This window comes from Notamacropus eugenii, chromosome 5, assembly GCF_028372415.1.
Source record: "Notamacropus eugenii isolate mMacEug1 chromosome 5, mMacEug1.pri_v2, whole genome shotgun sequence".
Lineage (NCBI taxonomy): Eukaryota > Metazoa > Chordata > Mammalia > Diprotodontia > Macropodidae > Notamacropus > Notamacropus eugenii.
The window spans coordinates 61,505,312-61,522,428 of record NC_092876.1 but is presented as its reverse complement, the minus strand read 5'-3'; the positions used below and the strand labels follow the sequence as shown (position 1 = coordinate 61,522,428).

Below are 17,117 nucleotides of genomic sequence, written 5' to 3'. Positions count from 1 at the left end.
ATAACCACCCTCCCACTGCCCCCATAGGAACTCCTTATAGGAACTAGACCAGAAAGGGACCTTAGAGATTGATTATTAAGTCCAATGTGGTAATTTTATAGAGAAGTAAATGAAAGCACAGAGAAAGGAAAAGGCTTGCACAAGGTGATCCAAGAAGTGGCCGAGGCATGTCATAAACCCTAGTCATCTGATCTTTTATGTCCAAGCCCCCAGAATGGATGGGTAGCCTCTAATGTTACAGTAAGGTTACAGGAAGATTACAGGAAGGATTACTTTAGAAGGACATCAATCCTTCTCCTTGACCTCTCTGTAGCCTTTTACATAAAGCTTACTCTCTCCTCCTTGATACTCTCTGCTCTCTTAGGTTTTCAGGATCCCACTCTCATGATTCTGGGGCAGCAAATAGAGGCCAGGTCTGAAGTCAGGAGCAACTGAGTTCAAATTTGATCTCAGAAACATACTAGCTTTGTGACACTGGGCCAGTCACTTAACCCTATTTGCCTCAATTACTCCCTCTGTAAAATGAGCTGGAGAAAAAAATGGTAAATCACTCCATTATCTCTGCCAAGATGACCCAAAATAGGGTCCCAGAGAGTCAGACATGACAGAATGACAAATCCGACCACTCTTCTGCCTCCTTTACTGGATTCTCTTCCAGATCATGCCCTTAATTAATAGATGTCCCTCAGGATTCTATCGGGTTCTCTTCTTTCTCCCTCCATACTACTTCACTTGATGATCTCACTAGCTCCCATGGATTTAATTACCATCTCTATACTGATGAGTCTCAGATCGACCTTTCCTGCCCCAACCTCTTGACTGACCTCCAATCTCACATCTCTAATTACCTTTTAGACATCTTGAAATGGAAGTCCAGTAGACTTCTTAAACTCATTATGTCTAAAAGAACTCATTATCTTTCCCCCAAACACCACCATACCTGTGGGAAGTAAAGTTCTGTTGTCCACATTCCTGGGTGCTAGGGGGTTGTGACCTAGTATGGACAGGTTAGAAGTCAGAAACTAATGCGCAGGCCCAAGGAGCTGTGTGAGGAAGGGCCTATCAAAGAGGAGAATGTGGAGTCACATGGCCAGGGGATGGTGTTGTGGGAGACCTAAAGTTCAGAAAACAGTATAAGAAGTCCCACCTTCCTGCACATGTTACAGTCTTCCTGTAATCTTCCTGTAACCTTACTGTAACATTAGAGGCTACCCATCCATTCAGGGGGCTTGGACATAAAGATTAATAAAGGCCTTCCTGATTTCACAACAGGGATTATTCTTTATTTAAGGTGAGCATGTTTCTCTCTGTTGGGGGCCTGTTAGACTGGTTCACTTCTAACAATTTGGTGGCTCATCCGGGATCCTTAGCATCAGAAAAGTTAGGGTGGAATCTTGTTTGTGGGGAATGGGAGTGTGCCCATTGATTTTTCAGTGGCCCGGACAGCCACAGGCCCGATTCCCCTCTTCTGACTGCTAACTTCTCCAGGACTGTTTGGAATTGTTGTAAACTCATGAACACAGGTAAAACAATGGATTGAATGGCCTGGTGGCAGCATAAGTAAGGAACCTGAGCAACAGCAAGAAAATGGGTGGCTAAGTACTACCTTGTATGCCTCGGTTATCTTAGGCACTACCAGCCTTTTGGGGGGCTTTCAGAGAATTAAGTCCTAAAATGGGGTGTGAGCACTCAGTACTAGGGAGGGGATGAGTGAATATATCCCCTGAGTATTCCTTTGGAAGCTCATATGAAGGAATGCTGGGTATATTCCTTCCTCTGCTCTGGAGAGAGAGAAAGCAGACAGAAAGAGAGAAAAATCTAGATTATCTAGATTCTGGGAAGGATCCTTTTGAAATTGGCTTGAAATCAGTCAGAGTAGATTGACGTGAATAATTGGATTTTGTCCGGTCTAATCTAAAATTAGTTTATTTCCTAAAAAGAGAGGATCTCTATTGCTCTGTCTGTTCTGTGTTTGTGTGTTTGTGAAGTGTTTTGTTAAATTGTAAATGCAGCCTCGGAGAGGAGTGAGTGGGCTGGGGAGAGAGAAAAGGAAAAATTAATAAATCTTTCTTTCTGCATTCTAGAACCCTGGCCAGGTTGTGAATATGAAAAGAAAGATTTTGGGTTTTTTGCAGAGTATTCAACTTAAAAAATATGTGACTCCATTAGTTAAACTGTTCAATTAAATTAAATTGTTAGACTCTTAACCTCTAAGATTTCTTTTTAAGGAACAAAGAAGCTGGAAGAGGTGGTGAGTATTTGGTTCCTTTGAAATATAAAAGGAGGGGAGGAATATGGGTGGGATGGGTGGGATGGCTTGGACCTTCTACTCCCTCCTCCCCTATGCCACTTAAGAAAATGCTTAGCCTGATTGGGAAACCAATAGACAAAGTTATGGAAGGTTATTGGATTTTAAAATTGTTTACTGTGATTTGTAATTATTACTATTAGTTATTAAGCTTCATGTTTGAAAGTCACACTTTGTCAGTATTAAATTATTTAGGCCCTTTTGCCTGGGCAAGGAGGATCTCTTTTTGTAATGGAAATTAGCAGAGTAAAAGACAGACAGTCTGGAGCGAAAAGTTGAATTTGATTTAACGAGATCTCAAAGCTAGAATCTGTACTTTAGGTTTGAATTGGGTCAGTATATCTGATACCAAAAGACTATGTGTGTAAAATTGCTAATTCACTTTAGAATTTCAGTGATTTCTCTTAGAAGCATTAACTGTCCATATGCTCAGACCACGTGGACAAGGGGAAGGTTACCCCCCTCCATATGATTTAAAGGTTGGAATGAGATTGGGAGAGCTGGTCTGCTGGGCATGGGAGGGGGGAGGGGACCTGAAAGAGAGCTTTTCAACTCTTTAAGGAAGTAGGGTAAAAAAGAGATTATTATGGGAAGTTATAAATGAAGTTTTCTTTTAAGTAGCAAGAGTATTTGAAAAGAAAAAAAAAGAGGGCTAAAATGTTTGTCATTGATGATTATAAATCCAGGTTTGATATGATTTCAAGTTAAAATCTGTCCTGAAGGAATACAAAGCAGCATCTGAGAATTCTCGTCCTATCAGGATTAAGCAGAAAGATATTGTTATATGGCATTTATGATTGTAAAGTGCTTACCAGAAGGATGGGTATATGTTAGATGCAACATTAATCTAGTGCAATTGTTACACAATTTTTAAATTTGGAGTTTGTTATATATATAGATTGGGGTTTTAAAAGAATGTGATAGAAATTTGATCATTTGAAACTTATATTTGGTTATAAATAAACAGTGAAAATGCTGATATTTGCTATAAAATGGCAGAGCGGACTTCTTTGCTTTAAGCTGGAAGGGGATTCCAGTGCAGATAGTTATAATTAAAGATGTGAAGGAACTGGATAATCTGAGTAATGGGATTGAAAGACTTGGAAAGATGAACAAGGGTTTTGATTGCAAATATGAAAGGCAGATAAGAAGGTCTGAATAGTTCTCGATGGGTCAGTTTCAGATGGTTTCAGTAAGTAGTGAGGATGTGAGGAAGTATTTTAAGAAGGGAGAAAGAAAAATCATGTAACTTGATTTAACATAGTTAATAGCTCAATCAAATTTGAGATGACTCTGTCTGATCAGGGTAATAAGAGTGTGCCCACGTAGTAGTAAGGTTACTGTGCAAGGTGATGTAGAAATGCATGCAGCTGAATGGATAATGGCTTATTTAAAGTTTTAAGTAAACTTAAATAAGTTTAAATTTTTAAGTAAACCTAAACGTTGTTATATTAGGAATTGCTTTGTTAAATGAATGATGAATTGGTTTAAAAAAAGGCTGTTATGAATTCTGTGGAAGAGTTTCTGTGTGGAGAATTCCTACTGAAAAAATGAGAATCCTTGGGAAAAAATGTATATATATATTTTTATATATAGGTGTGATTTTTCAAGCCCATTCCATCTAAAGATATATTAAGTAATTTAAAAGTTCATTTCTGCTATTAAGAAGGAAGTTCTAACTAAAATTGGGTTTTGCTATGAATCAAGCATTTACAAAAGCATGTAAAAGGAAGCTTATGGCCAAATGTGAAAAGGCCTTGGGTTTTAGATCTTGTAATTTTTGCCAGTTAGGTTCATGAGGGTTTTTTGATAAATTGTAAATTGTTCTTAAAAGGAGAAAATACTTGTTGTATGAAGAAATGTTTTGTAAAATCTTTTGTATGATTTTTGAAAGGCCTACCTACCTACTTATTTGTAAGCTAATTTGCTATAATAACTTCAGGTTTTATGGGGGGGCGGGGGAGGTGGAAGATAAGGGACAAAAAAAGGGAGACCAGGAATTTTATGGCTCCTGGAAGCTTGTGTTAATTTTAAGACAAAATGCCTCGTGGCCCCACCCCCTTTCCCTTTGAAGTCCAGTTATTACTGAAGGACTTCTTAAGATCTAATCTGAACTGGAGATGCTCAGAGGAGAGATGTTAACTCTTCCTATTGGAGAAGGAGAGGAGTGGCCTCATCCCCACCCAGGGGCGGCTAAGATTTGGAGAGCTTAAAATGATCACCCAAGTGGTGTGGCCCTTCACTTTGTTAGTTATAATCTCTATGTAAAGTGTGAGCTGTATATGGAGTTCCTAAACCAGGAGTTCATGTGGGTTATAAACAATCTCTAGTGATTGGTTCTTAGGACAAATTTAAAATTTAAGATGTGAGTCCTGGTAAAATTTTGATTAGTGAAACCTACTATCTAATGTACAAGCTTCAGGGGACAATTGTATTCTCAGCCTGGGATGGAATCCTTCTGGCTTGGTTTCCCTATCATATTCCTTTGAAAAGGAATGTTTTCCCCTTTGGCTATTTATGAGTGGTTGAAAGGTGGAGATGAAACCAAAGTATAAATGTGATGTTGTCTGAAGATAACTGTAATTGTGTCTTACCTACAGAGGGACTGAGGAAGGAGACTGGGGTGGCCCCAGGTGGTCTAGGGGTTCCAGGCATGGTCTTGATGGGAGCAGCCAGTAACCTGGAGAATTGGGTTGATACGACATAGTGATATGCCTTTGTGGGCTTCTATAGAGCCAGTTCAAGTGGAACAAGGTGAGGTTTTCCAGGGCCCTTTTAGACAGATGGGACTAAAACTCTTTGGGGGTAACGGACAAAGGTCCCAACTTGGAATAAAGTCTTTACTTGTTGCAAAGATCAGTTGGGTAAATACTATTGACTGAATCAAGTTACTGAGACTAAATCAAAAACATCTTTAGTTGGGGGAAAAGAATTTGTATATTTTTTTAAAGGCAGGTAACCTCAGGTAATATTTGGCATTGATGGAGAAGTTAAATGTCTCTGTTTTGATATGAATTCATTTCATGAACCTAAGTTGAAGTTAGTGTTTGAACTTATCATATGCGTAACTCATTCTTTTAGATTGAGCATGGTTAGAAACGGACAGAGTAGTTTAAGAAACAGATGTAAATCTATTAGCCAATTTGTTAGGATTTTTATTTAATCAGGAATTAAAAAGAGTATAGAAAGGCATGCAAGCTACTTAAGACTTGCTTCAAAAGATGTTCCTTAGTCAATGTGAAGTTATAGTCATATCTGAAACCTGATTGTTGGAACTTGTTATTAAGATTTTATGGGACTATTAACTGACTGTTCTTCTGAGTCTAACTTCAGGTATGGATAGCAAGAAAGGCTTTCTGAGCCACTGATCCATGATGCCAGCAAGCCTGTGAGATGCTGGTATGAATTGCAAAAAGGTGATCTCATGGGAAGGTTGGGAGAGTGACTGTTCAGCCTGGGCTGAGGTAGGGTTCTCGTGACTCAATTCCCCACTGACACCTGGCAGACTTTAAGCCTGGCTGAATGCCAGTTGACAATCTACTTTTACCTGGAACTGACATGAAGTTGGGGAGATGCTGTTTCCCTGCAATGTCCTACTCTTAATGGCAATTTCGTATAGTCAAAAGTTTTGTAAGCATAACACCATATCTATTAAATTATAGATTGTTGTTAGGGGAACATCTGAGGTTAAGTCTAAAATGAAGCTATTAGACTTGGGATTTCAGACTTAACAGCAATAAGTTAGAGTCCTTTAATTCTTAGTAATAGTGTGGAGACAATCAGGTCAAGGGCTTGTGAGGTGAGCATACATAGTCATTATTATTTTTGTCTCGGTTGGTTAATGTTAAAAGAAAAATGGCTTGTGGTCTATATAGTAAATGCTTTAAAAGAAGCATCACATGACTGGAAGTTTGAATTGTTTTATGATATGATATGTACTGTGTTAAAGATGATTATTTATTGTATTTATGTAAGTACTGGAGCCTGGTATAAACTCAGTGAAATCTCATCTTCCTGATGGGGGAAATGAATAGTGAATTAATGGAAAATGTAAAAACTGGATTCTAATATGAATTTCTTAAACATGACAATTGGTCAAAGTTCTCATTTTGATTTTGTAAGAGTGATAAGTGTATAAGCCTTAGGAATGGTCATCTAAAATGATATTAAAGTCAGTTTTGTAGTAGAGTGGACATCTGGATTTCTGCAAGAACATAAAGGGAAGAAGATGCAGAGATGCTGTGCTGAAGATGGCCTGAAGGAGCATCCAGACCAGAAAACTGCATCAGATGATGTTCCTCCCCAGACTGCTGTATGAGATGGAACCTCTGAATGGACAGCTCATTGATCTACCTGTTCCTTTTGAATCTCTGTATATGTGCTTATAACAAGGGGACTGCCCCCTTGTAATTTGTCAATGCATTGGTCAACTTTGCTCCCTTCCCATAGTCATATAAAGGGAGATAGATGAAGGAAAGAATTCACAGGGGAAAGAATGTGAGGAGGTATTTGTTGATTGGATTTAGTTGTGGAAACAGAAATTTTAATTAAAAAAGAGGGAGGATTTTGTGGGAAGTAAAGTTCTGTTGTCCAAATTCCTGGGTGCTAGGGGGTTGTGACCTAGCATGGACAGGTTAGAGGTAAGAAACTAATCCGCAGGCCCAAGGAGCTGTGTGAGGAAGGGCCTATCAGAAAGGAGAACATGGAGTCACATGGCCAGGGGATGGTGTTGTGGGAGATCCAAAGTTTAGAAAACAGTATAAGAAGTCCCATCTTCCTGCGCATGTTAGTCTTCCTGTAATTTTCCTGTAACCTTATCGAGGAGGCTACCCATCCATTCAGGGGGAATGGACAAAAAGATTAATAAAAGCTTTCCTGATTTCACAACAGGTATCCTTCTTTATTTAAGGTGAGCATGTTTCTCACTGCTAGGGGGCCTGTTAGACTGGCTCACTTCTGACAATTCCCATCCTACCTTTCCTATTACCGAAAAAGACAACACCATCCTTCCTCTCACTGCCTCAGGCTCCCAACCTAGGAGTCATCTTGGATACCTCACTATGTCTCACTCCCCCTCATATCCAAGCTGTTGCCAAGACTTGTCTATCTTACCTTTTCAGGATCTCTCAAATATGCCCCCCTTCTCTCCTCTGACATTGCTACCATCCTAGTGCACACCCTTATCACCTCACACATGCATTATTGTAACAATTGCTGGTGGGTCTGCCTGCCTCCAGCCTCTCACCATTCCATCCATCCTCCATTTAGCCAGCAAGTGATTTTCCTAAGTCACAGCTCCAAACTTGTCACCCTCTACTCAACAAACTCCAGTGGTTTCCTATCACCTCCAAGGACCAAATAGAAAATACTCTTCCTAACCTAGCCTCTGCCCATACCTTGGTCCCCACCACTACTCTTCCATCCAGTGGCACTGATCACTAAGGTATTCTATGAACAAGACACTATCTCTCAGTTTCGGACATTTTCTCTGGCTCTCTCCCATGCTGGGAAGGTCTTCCTCATCCGTTCTGAACGCTGACTTCATTGGATTCCTTTAATTCTCAACTAAATCCTACCTCCCCCAATCTCTCTTAATCACAGTGTTTCCAGAACCGTATTTCCCATGTATCTTGTATATACCCCTGATCTGTGTGTTTGTTCTTTGACGTCAATTATTAAGAAACATTTATTAAATGACTGCTACAGTCCTGGCACTGTGCTAAGTTCTGAGAATGAAACAGTCGCTGCCTTTAGGGCTGCTAGGCATTGTGGATAAAGCCCTGGGTTTGGAGTCAGGAAGACCTGAGTTCAAATCTAGCCTCAGATGCTTACTGGTTGTGTGACCCTGGGCAAGTCACTTAATCTATGTTTGCCTCAGTTTCCTCATCTGTAAAGAATAGGGATACAAATAGCACTTACTTTTCAGGGATGTTGTAAGGATCAAATGAGATAATAATTTGCTGTTCAGTTGTTTCAGTCACGTCCAACTCTTCATGACCCCATTTGGAGTTTTCTTGGCAAGGATACTGGAGTGGTATGCGATTTCCTTCTCTATAATTTTACAGATGAGGAAACCGAGGCAGATTGGGTTAAGTGACTTGCCCAGAGTAACACAGCCAGTAAGTGGCAGACTGGATTTGAATTCAGCTCTTTCTGACTCTAGGCCCAGGGTTCTATCCACTTCACCACCTCATTGCCCAGAAAATAATTTTAAAGCTCGTAGCACAGTACATGGCATATACTAAGCACTATCTAAATGTTATCTATTATTATTATCTAGCCAAGTCATTTTTTTTATTGCTCCCCTGGATTTTCCTCTGGTCTACATCAGTTCATCTGTCTTCCTACATTTCTCAGAATTACTCATAGTCATCATTTCAGCATATGCCTCTATAAATTATATACAGAAAAATAGAGAATGGACACAAAGTGGTTTGAAAAGGGGGGGAACTAACAGTTGGTGGGGTTTGTGAGGGGAAGAGGGAGAAAACACACACTGAGGGTGACTGATTATTATAGCTCTGGGCTGTACCCTGCAGGACTTGAGTCTCTGGGGGAGCAGGAAACTGCTTATCTAAACAGCCTTACTCCAGGGAACTCCCAAACCTCAAAGACCGTGGCCTGAGAGAGAGGCAGCAATAGAATCTCCGGACCCAAGATAACAAGTCATCAAGAGGCCAGGCTAGCCCCAGATGGGTTCCTGGGTGAGAAACTTGAGTACTAGAGAAGGTCCTTCAGAGGAAAGGAGCATCTGGATGGCCCCGGAGCTGAAGGAACAGCATGGCACCTAACCTAATCTAAAGTCTTTATGAGAAGGCCTTTGGTTCAAACCAGGCCCAAGAATGACGTAATAAAAAATTCATTGCAAATTGAGATAATATACAATACAGATGTAAAAATCCTCTCAAAAGGGGTACAGACTGCAAAGCCTCCAAAACTGATTGCAGTCTCTTTCCTTAACAATCTCTAAAGAATACCTAGTAGGAGATTCCTATCCCAATGTCATCTGCTCCTGGTATCTAGGAAGCCTCCTCTGAAGGCAGACTTCATAGATGATGGGTATAGTCAGGAGTATCTAGGGTGTACTGGGGCTACCGTCCAGAGAAGGCCTAAGAACAGTATGACTTTAGGTGAAGGAAATACTGTCTAAGTTTACTGCTGTGTGTCCTTCCTTCTGGAAGAGGACCATGACATCAATGAGGTGATGCCATGATATGCAAGTGAATTGGATTTAAGTGAGGGAGGGCTCTGCAAAGTCACCAGCCTCACTTTTTCCTCCAGAACCATCTGGGTCCAGTGGTGAGATAAAGATCAAGGACAACTGGAGATGGTCCAGAATGCAGTGGGAGACCTTGGCCTTTTTCAGCTAAGGTCTTTAACAGCTCTCAGTCTGACTGAGGCAGCACTCATTCAGTGATTAAGGATAGGTAAAAAATGAGACAGAGAATGGTCTCTATCTAGATAAAAAAAAACCCTTAGGATTTCTGGCCAAAACAGAAACAATTGCTATTTACGTTTACTCTGAGCCAATCAGGATCCAAACAATGACTAGGCGGAGCTTAGCCAGGGACTTATATTTCCTAAGAAGGGTAAACTGGAACTGATTTGGTTTAAGAGTATTTTAAGTGTTTTATATGGCACGTCTACATCTCCCATGTGGCCTCTCCAGAAAAGATCTTTAAACCTGGAGTAAGCCTTCCGCCGCTCAAGGACCACAGCTCATGAATTATATTGACTTTCTCCTAGTCAGTGAAAGGACAAAAATGCATCTGTGAGTTCAAATCTCAGCTGGGTGACCCTGGGCAATTCACTTAACCCTATTTGCCTCAGTTTCCTCATCAGTAAAATGAGAAGGAAATGGCAAACCACTCCAGAACAAGAAAACTCCAGATGGGGTCATGAAGAGTCAGACATGACCGAATGGCAGCAGAGAAGACAATTAAAGATAAGACATTTAATAAAATGTCACAGTGAAAATAAAAAATTCCCTAATAAATCACAGACACACAGATTGTCAGTGAGAACTGAATACAGCTAAGGAACATGTGTAGAGGGACATACAGGTAGGGAATGACTGAACCCCAGCACGGGTCCGATGAAGTCCAATGGCCCCAGTCCTAAACCCAGCTGCCACCTTTAATCTCAGTCCATTTCTCCCAGACTCTCCTTTTAACCCTAGCTCCCGTTCCAATCCTATCTCTAAACCCCAGCCCCACCACCAGATTTAACTCATCCCCATCCCCAGTCCTAAACCCAGCCCCAGTCTCATTCCCATTCCTATCCCCAACACTAAATCCAATTCCATCCCGGGTCCTCACCACGACTATAATTCCCCAATAATAGCCCCATTCTTCACTGGCCCCCATCTCCAAGATCAGCCCAACCACCAGCTCCAATGCAACAACTCCTAGCTCTAGCAGACCCCCGGGGCTGAGGCTCCTCCTACCTCCCAGGCATTCCCTCCGGAGTTCACAAAGCTTGTCACAAAGCTTTAGCTGCCTATTAAAGGAAGTTATTTTTAAAATGCATTGGAGAGCCCTTCCTATAAAACTCCATTGTCCAGGAGAACAATATTCCCATTTTGTCCTGAGAGGAGCTCAGAGCATGGCCAAGACCCATTCTCCCTGCTTCAACCCGGGAGGGAAACATGTTTCTGCCTATCTCCCAGCTCTGGGGAGGGAGCCAGGCAACGGGGAGAAGGTCAAGGACTGTAGGAAGTGGAATCTGGCTGTTCCAAGAGTTATCAGTCTGATGCTGGTTTCCAGGGTTGGGGGAAAACACAAAACAAGAAGGGGGGGCAGGGGGTGGTCATGTGGAAGGAACCCCAGCCATAGCTTCACCAGCCAGAATCAGGTCTGGCTGCCAGTCCTGCTCACCCAGAGGCCTTGACCACCCAGGGAGTTGATTTGGGTTAGGTGCAAATGGCCTTCTTAACTATTTCTAGCTCTCTCCTGAAGAGATTAAGGGGTGATGGGGGACCCCAAAATACCGACAGTCCGGGTCCTGCTGGAATGAATTCGACTCAAGCCTTCTTAAAGCCAAAGAGAACAAAGTTTATTAAGGATTCGCCTAATCGGGTTGCCTCTTAAGGAGCCTGAGCATTTGTAACGCTTGCATCCACAAGCAGGCCAGACACAATCCAGCTAGACAGAGTCTGAGCTGGATTGCATCTGAGCACCTTCATGGAGGCAAGATGGACTTAAATACAGAAAAGAATATAGGAGGGACCTGGGGGGTGGTCTGGTAGTCCAGGGTGATGGGAGGAGGGTCTTGAGGAGAATCAACAAACATCAGACTAGGGGGTGCCTAGGTGGGAAGCAGGTAGGGCAATCAAGAGATAACAGACAATGGTCACAGATTTGAGTATGAAAGGCCAGATTCTGAGAGGAGATGCAAGGAGAGCTCAATCTGAGTATGAAAAGCCAGGTTGAGTGAGGAGATTCCAGGGGAGCTCAAGGAAGTTCCCAGAGTCTGAACCTCATCATTCCCCCCTCAAACAGATTGAACCCAAATTCTTTTGGGGCAAAGGGCGAAGGTCTCAGCTTCTGAAACTTCTTCCTGCTGGCAGGGGGCGTAGAGATGTCCCTGCCTGGATGGGTCCTGTTCAAGGGCTCAGACTTCAGAACCTGGGTGGTGCCAGGTCCAGTGGGCTGGAGACCTTGGATTCAGACGGTGGTTGGTATACAGCATGGGCTGTCATCTGGAAGTTGATGGCTTGCACTCTAGAAAAGACAAACCTGGCAAGGTTAGGCACACACACACCAAACAGGCACAAAAGGAAAATAAATAAAAGACAATTTCCCTGGCATAAAAGATAATTTTTCTGGACAGAATCAAAGAAGACTATGGCAAGGCCAAAACATAGAAGGGCATGATTGATAGGGGAGGTTTTTGCTGTCAGATATCCCCTTTCTTTCCAGATTGCTCCATGGGTAAGTAGAACAAGGAAAACATATTCTGAGTAAATAAAAACATCAGCTGGCCTGGGGTCAGGTCCTAAGGAATGGGCTAAGACTCCCAAAGCCTGTCCTCCCCTTTCATCAATGTACAGAGTGAAAGGTTTTCCCAGACTGGGTAGGTCTAGTGCTGGGGTGGTGATCAAATTAGTTTTCAGAGTCTCAAAAACTTTAGCCTGTTCTGAGTCAGTGCCCTGAGTAGGGCCATAAAGGAGTTTAATAATAAAACCAAAATTAGGAATCCAGAGTCTACAAAATCCAGTCATGCCTAAAAACACTCGAACTTCTTTCTTACTTTCTGGACCAAGGATAGACAGGATTGTCCTTTTTCTCTCAGAGGTTAAGTAGAGAGAGGTGGTAGTGAGTTCATGGCCCAGAGAATTTACGGACTGGTATGATATCTGGACTTGTTCAAAGAGACCCTATAGGCTCGAATGCCGAAGAAAAGAAGGGCTTCTGTGGCAGCAGCCAAAGAAGCCTCCTGGGTGGGGCTACAAATAAGAGTATCATGCACGTACTGAATTAAGCTACAGCCTGCTAGTTTCTGGTGCCTTAAATCCCTTCCCAAAGCCTGGCCAAATAGAAGAGGGTTATCTTGAAAGCTTTGGGGCAAGACTGTCCAAGTTAGCTGATAAGGACTTGATTCCCCAGGAAAAGTACATTCAAAAGCAAAACCAAATTGTGAGTATTCTCCATTAGGCTTTTCTGTGGGAAGGATTGCAGTGTTGCATGGACATAAACAAGGGACAAAGATTTTATACTTAAGGAATTTTTCAGTGAAAGGTTGTACCTTCCCAGGTCTCAAGCTTAATCAGATACTGGCTGAGATGGGGGAGCATTTTAGGGTCTGGGAAACTAACAATGGCCGGGGTGGCAGAAGTAGCCGTCTCTGGAATTCCAGGGTCCCAAATATTTGGCCTGTCTCCCACACTCTCAAGCAAACCCAGGAAGATATACTGAACAGCGGCAAAAGGGAGATGGGGAGGTTTAACTAGAGAAAATTGATTTCCCAATTTCACCATCAGGTCCCTTCCCAACAAGGGGGCAAGGTCAAAGGAGGGCATAAGGAAGGAGTGTTTAAACGACAGATCCTCAAACAGGCTGGGGAGGGGGTATGTTTGGAGATATTCCTTAGTTTCCCCTTCAGTGACCCCGAGGGGGTCAAGGGACAGGGAGGGCCAGAGTGACTGGTTAAAGAAGAGAATTTAGCCATGTTAAAGTGGGTAACCTTACCTTCAGCCTTCGTTTTTGCCCAGAGCTTGGAGGCGAGAGAGGCGGAGAAAGTGGGAGCACTGCCAGCACCCAGGTTTTCCCGATGTTCCAAGTCTTAAGAAGACTGGAGGACAGGGTACTGGGGGGCGGCTCCACCACTTTTCCAACCTGAGGGACAATCTTTCCTCCAATGTCCCTCCTGGTCACATGGGCACAGTTCCACAGGTGTTGGTTCCTGGGGCTCCCTCTGGGGGGGGGCACCCTGGAGGGGCACTCCTTGGACCAGTGAACCTCCTTGTGCCAACGAAAGCAGGTTTCCCCACTGCCCAAGTAGCCAGCCTTCCTCCAAGGGGGTGCCCTGGAGGGGTGCTCCCTGGGTCTTTTCCTGGCCAAGGCAGCAGCCAAGAATTGAGCATGCTCCCTGGCCCTGGCCCTTCTCCTTCGTTCTCTTTCCTCTGCTGCAATGAAGTCTCTGTTGTTAAAGACTCTGAAGGCCATCTCCAGTAACTGGGCCTGAGGTGTTTGGGGTCCCATTGCCAATTTCTGCAGTTTCCTAATATCTGGGGCAGACTGATTAATAAAATACATGCTAAGGATTACTGCCCCTTCTATGGAGTCAGGATCCAAATTTGTATGCTTTTTAATAGCTTCTACTAGCCGGTTTTGAAAAAGGGCTGGGTTTTCCTTTTCTCCCTGAGTAATTCCCCTAATTTTTTGAAAATTTACTTATTTTTGAAATGCAGTTTTTAGGCCTTCTAACAGGCAAATTACCATCAAGTCTCTCTTTTCCCTGTCCTCACTCTTTTGATAGCCCCATCTGGGGTCACTCGTGGGAACAGCAGCTGTTCCTGGGGGGTACTTTATGGGATTATTGCTAGCCATATGATCCCCAAACTTTTGGGCATGTTCCCAAATTCTCCCCTTCTCCTTAAAGGTACAACAGACAGAGAAAAGAATATGCAGATCCTTCCAAGAAAGTTCAAATTGTAGGGATATGTCCCTAAAACCCTCAGTAAACCTAGTGGGGTCTTCCGAGTATCTCCCCAGTTTCTCTTTAATCTGGGTGAGATCCGAAAGGGAGAACAGAACACGGGTCCTGGTTGTCCCACTGGGTGGGGCAGGTACTTCTCTCAAGGGAAACAGCCCAGACAGCCCAGTGGGGACAGGGGCTTGTGGAGGGAGATAGAAGTCCCACTTCTTGTGATGGAGGGCCTGGGGAATGCCTGCTGAACTGGATTAGGCTGCAGAGCCAGGGGATCTGGCTGGCAAGGGGAAAGATCTGCTGGTGCCTGATGAAGAGTAGGGATCAAAGGGGAAGATGCCCCAGAGAGTGCCATGGGAGCAGGGCCTAAGGCCTGAGTGAATGTTGCCCCAGCAAGAGGGGCTGCAGAGGGTGGCACCCCTGCAAGGCCTGTAGTTGGGGCCTGAGGTAATGTCCCCAAGGAGGGGTGGGTTATGGGCAGTGTTACTGCAGAGACTGCCGTGGGGGTGGGGCCTGAGATCTGAGTGAGTGTTGCCCCAGCAAGAGGGGCTGCAGAGGGGGGCACCCCAGCAAACCCAGTGGTTGGGAACTGATTGGGGGTTACCGAGGGGGGGAGGGGCACAGGAAGAGATACAGGATAGGCAAATGAGGCAGCAATTGAGGGGGGTTGGGGTAAAAGAAAGGTTGGGGTAGAAGTGGCTGAGGGGGAGATGGAAGGACTCAAGGGGGGTGGGGGAGAAGTAGGAGGTTGGGGAGCTGGAGGAGGGCTCAGGAGGGATTGGGGAGGGGGAGGAGAGGGGGTTGGGATGGCGGTAACGGAGGTAGAGAAGGAGGTGAGGTCGAGACCCTCGAAGCCGTAAACAGGGGGTCATCCAAAATATCCAATTCACCCCCATTTCCCTTTTGTGGGACGACTCTAGCTACAAGCATCTTACAGTCTGTTCTGAGAATTGGGTCCTGAGAGTTCGACAAAGGCCCTTACGTAAGATATTTCTATCCATTTTCCCTTTTGTAGGCAATATAATTGTAATTGTAAAAGGATGTTACTTTGTAAGGTCCCAAATGTGGGCCACACTTCGTTGTCCTCCAAGTGATACTGAGGTCAAAGTGTGTTGCAAAAGAATACCAAGTTTTTCTTTTTAAGGTCTTTAGAGAAGTTAAATTTTTTCCAATTTTGTAAAAGACAGCCCAAAGGCGAATTCCTTGGAATTGATGAATTTTGACCCCTATTTATTTTTTTTTTTTTTGCATGGGGCTGGAAGTCCCCCCCCTCCTTAAAGGAGGACGTGGAAGTAAGCCTTGAGAAAAAAGAAAAGAGGACAAAAACAACCGAATTTTCCCTGATTTCCTTGTGCCCAGGAAATCCAGAGAATTGGGCACCCACTTAACTGACGTTTCTCTAACCTTCTAGCGCCCAGAAAGTTCAGAGAATTGTGCTTTGGAGGGTATGCCCAGGTCCATGACCTCAAACACAGCCACTGGACCGACAACCTGAGTCTCTCACTCTCTAGCGCCCAGAAAGTTCAGAGACTTAGGCACACACTTAAAAAGTAACCGAGTTTTCCCCGATTTCCTTGCTCCCAAGAAATCCAGAGAATTCCCAGGTCCACTGCCTAACCAATGGACCAACAACCTGAGTCTCTCACTCTCTAGCGCCCAGAAAGTTCAGAGACTTTGCCTTATACTGGGACCTGAAGCCAGGTCCAAAAATCATTTCCAAGGTGCTTGGAGAGCAAGTAGGGGATAGAGAGGGGGATGCTTACATACCTTCCAGTTTGAGCAGAAGAACTTGAGATTAGCAGCTTTTCCCGGTCAGGTCACCATAAAGGAAGAGGTTGAGGGGTGATGGGGGACCCCAAAATATCGACGGTCCGGGTCGTGCTGGAATGAATTCGACTCAAGCCTTCTTAAAGCCAAAGAGAACAAAGTTTATTAAGGATTCGCCTAATCGGGTTGCCTCTTAAGGAGCCTGAGCATTTGTAACGCTTGCATCCACAAGCAGGCCAGACACAATCCAGCTAGACAGAGTCTGAGCTGGATTGCATCTGAGCACCTTCATGGAGGCAAGATGGACTTAAATACAGAAAAGAATATAGGAGGGACCTGGGGGGTGGTCTGGTAGTCCAGGGTGATGGGAGGAGGGTCTTGAGGAGAATCAACAAACATCAGACTAGGGGGTGCCTAGGTGGGAAGCAGGTAGGGCAATCAAGAGATAACAGACAATGGTCACAGATTTGAGTATGAAAGGCCAGATTCTGAGAGGAGATGCAAGGAGAGCTCAATCTGAGTATGAAAAGCCAGGTTTTGAGTGAGGAGATTCCAGGGGAGCTCAAGGAAGTTCCCAGAGTCTGAACCTCATCATCTCCTAGTGAAGAAATACTGAGCTGGAAGAAAGGAGGCAGTCAGGCAAGACACAAACCATAGCTAGGAGTATCTTCTTTTTCTATCCTACGGAAATGGATAAAGAATAATAAAAATAATTATAATTGTAGGGTAGGCTCCCCCTCCCCCCACCTCCCAATTAACAGGGGACTCCTGGGCTGCTTCTGGATAAAAGAGGGAAGAAAAGCCATGGTAGACTCAGACCTACAGAAAAAAGTCCCGTTGATAATAACACCTACTATTTACAAAGCAGGTTAAAGTTTGCAAAACACTTCAG

The 17,117-nt window shown here is 43.8% G+C and overlaps 1 long non-coding RNA gene across 1 annotated transcript; it reads right to left on the bottom strand.

Annotated features, from left to right (window-relative positions):
* Window positions 1-11,337: 11,337 nt before the first annotated feature.
* LOC140504365 (uncharacterized) lies at window positions 11,338-16,755 on the bottom strand. The gene is made up of 2 exons (XR_011967078.1): window positions 16,226-16,755; window positions 11,338-12,030 (listed from the first exon to the last, which is right to left on the bottom strand). It is a non-coding gene; the product is annotated as an uncharacterized lncRNA (long non-coding RNA).
* Window positions 16,756-17,117: the final 362 nt, after the last annotated feature.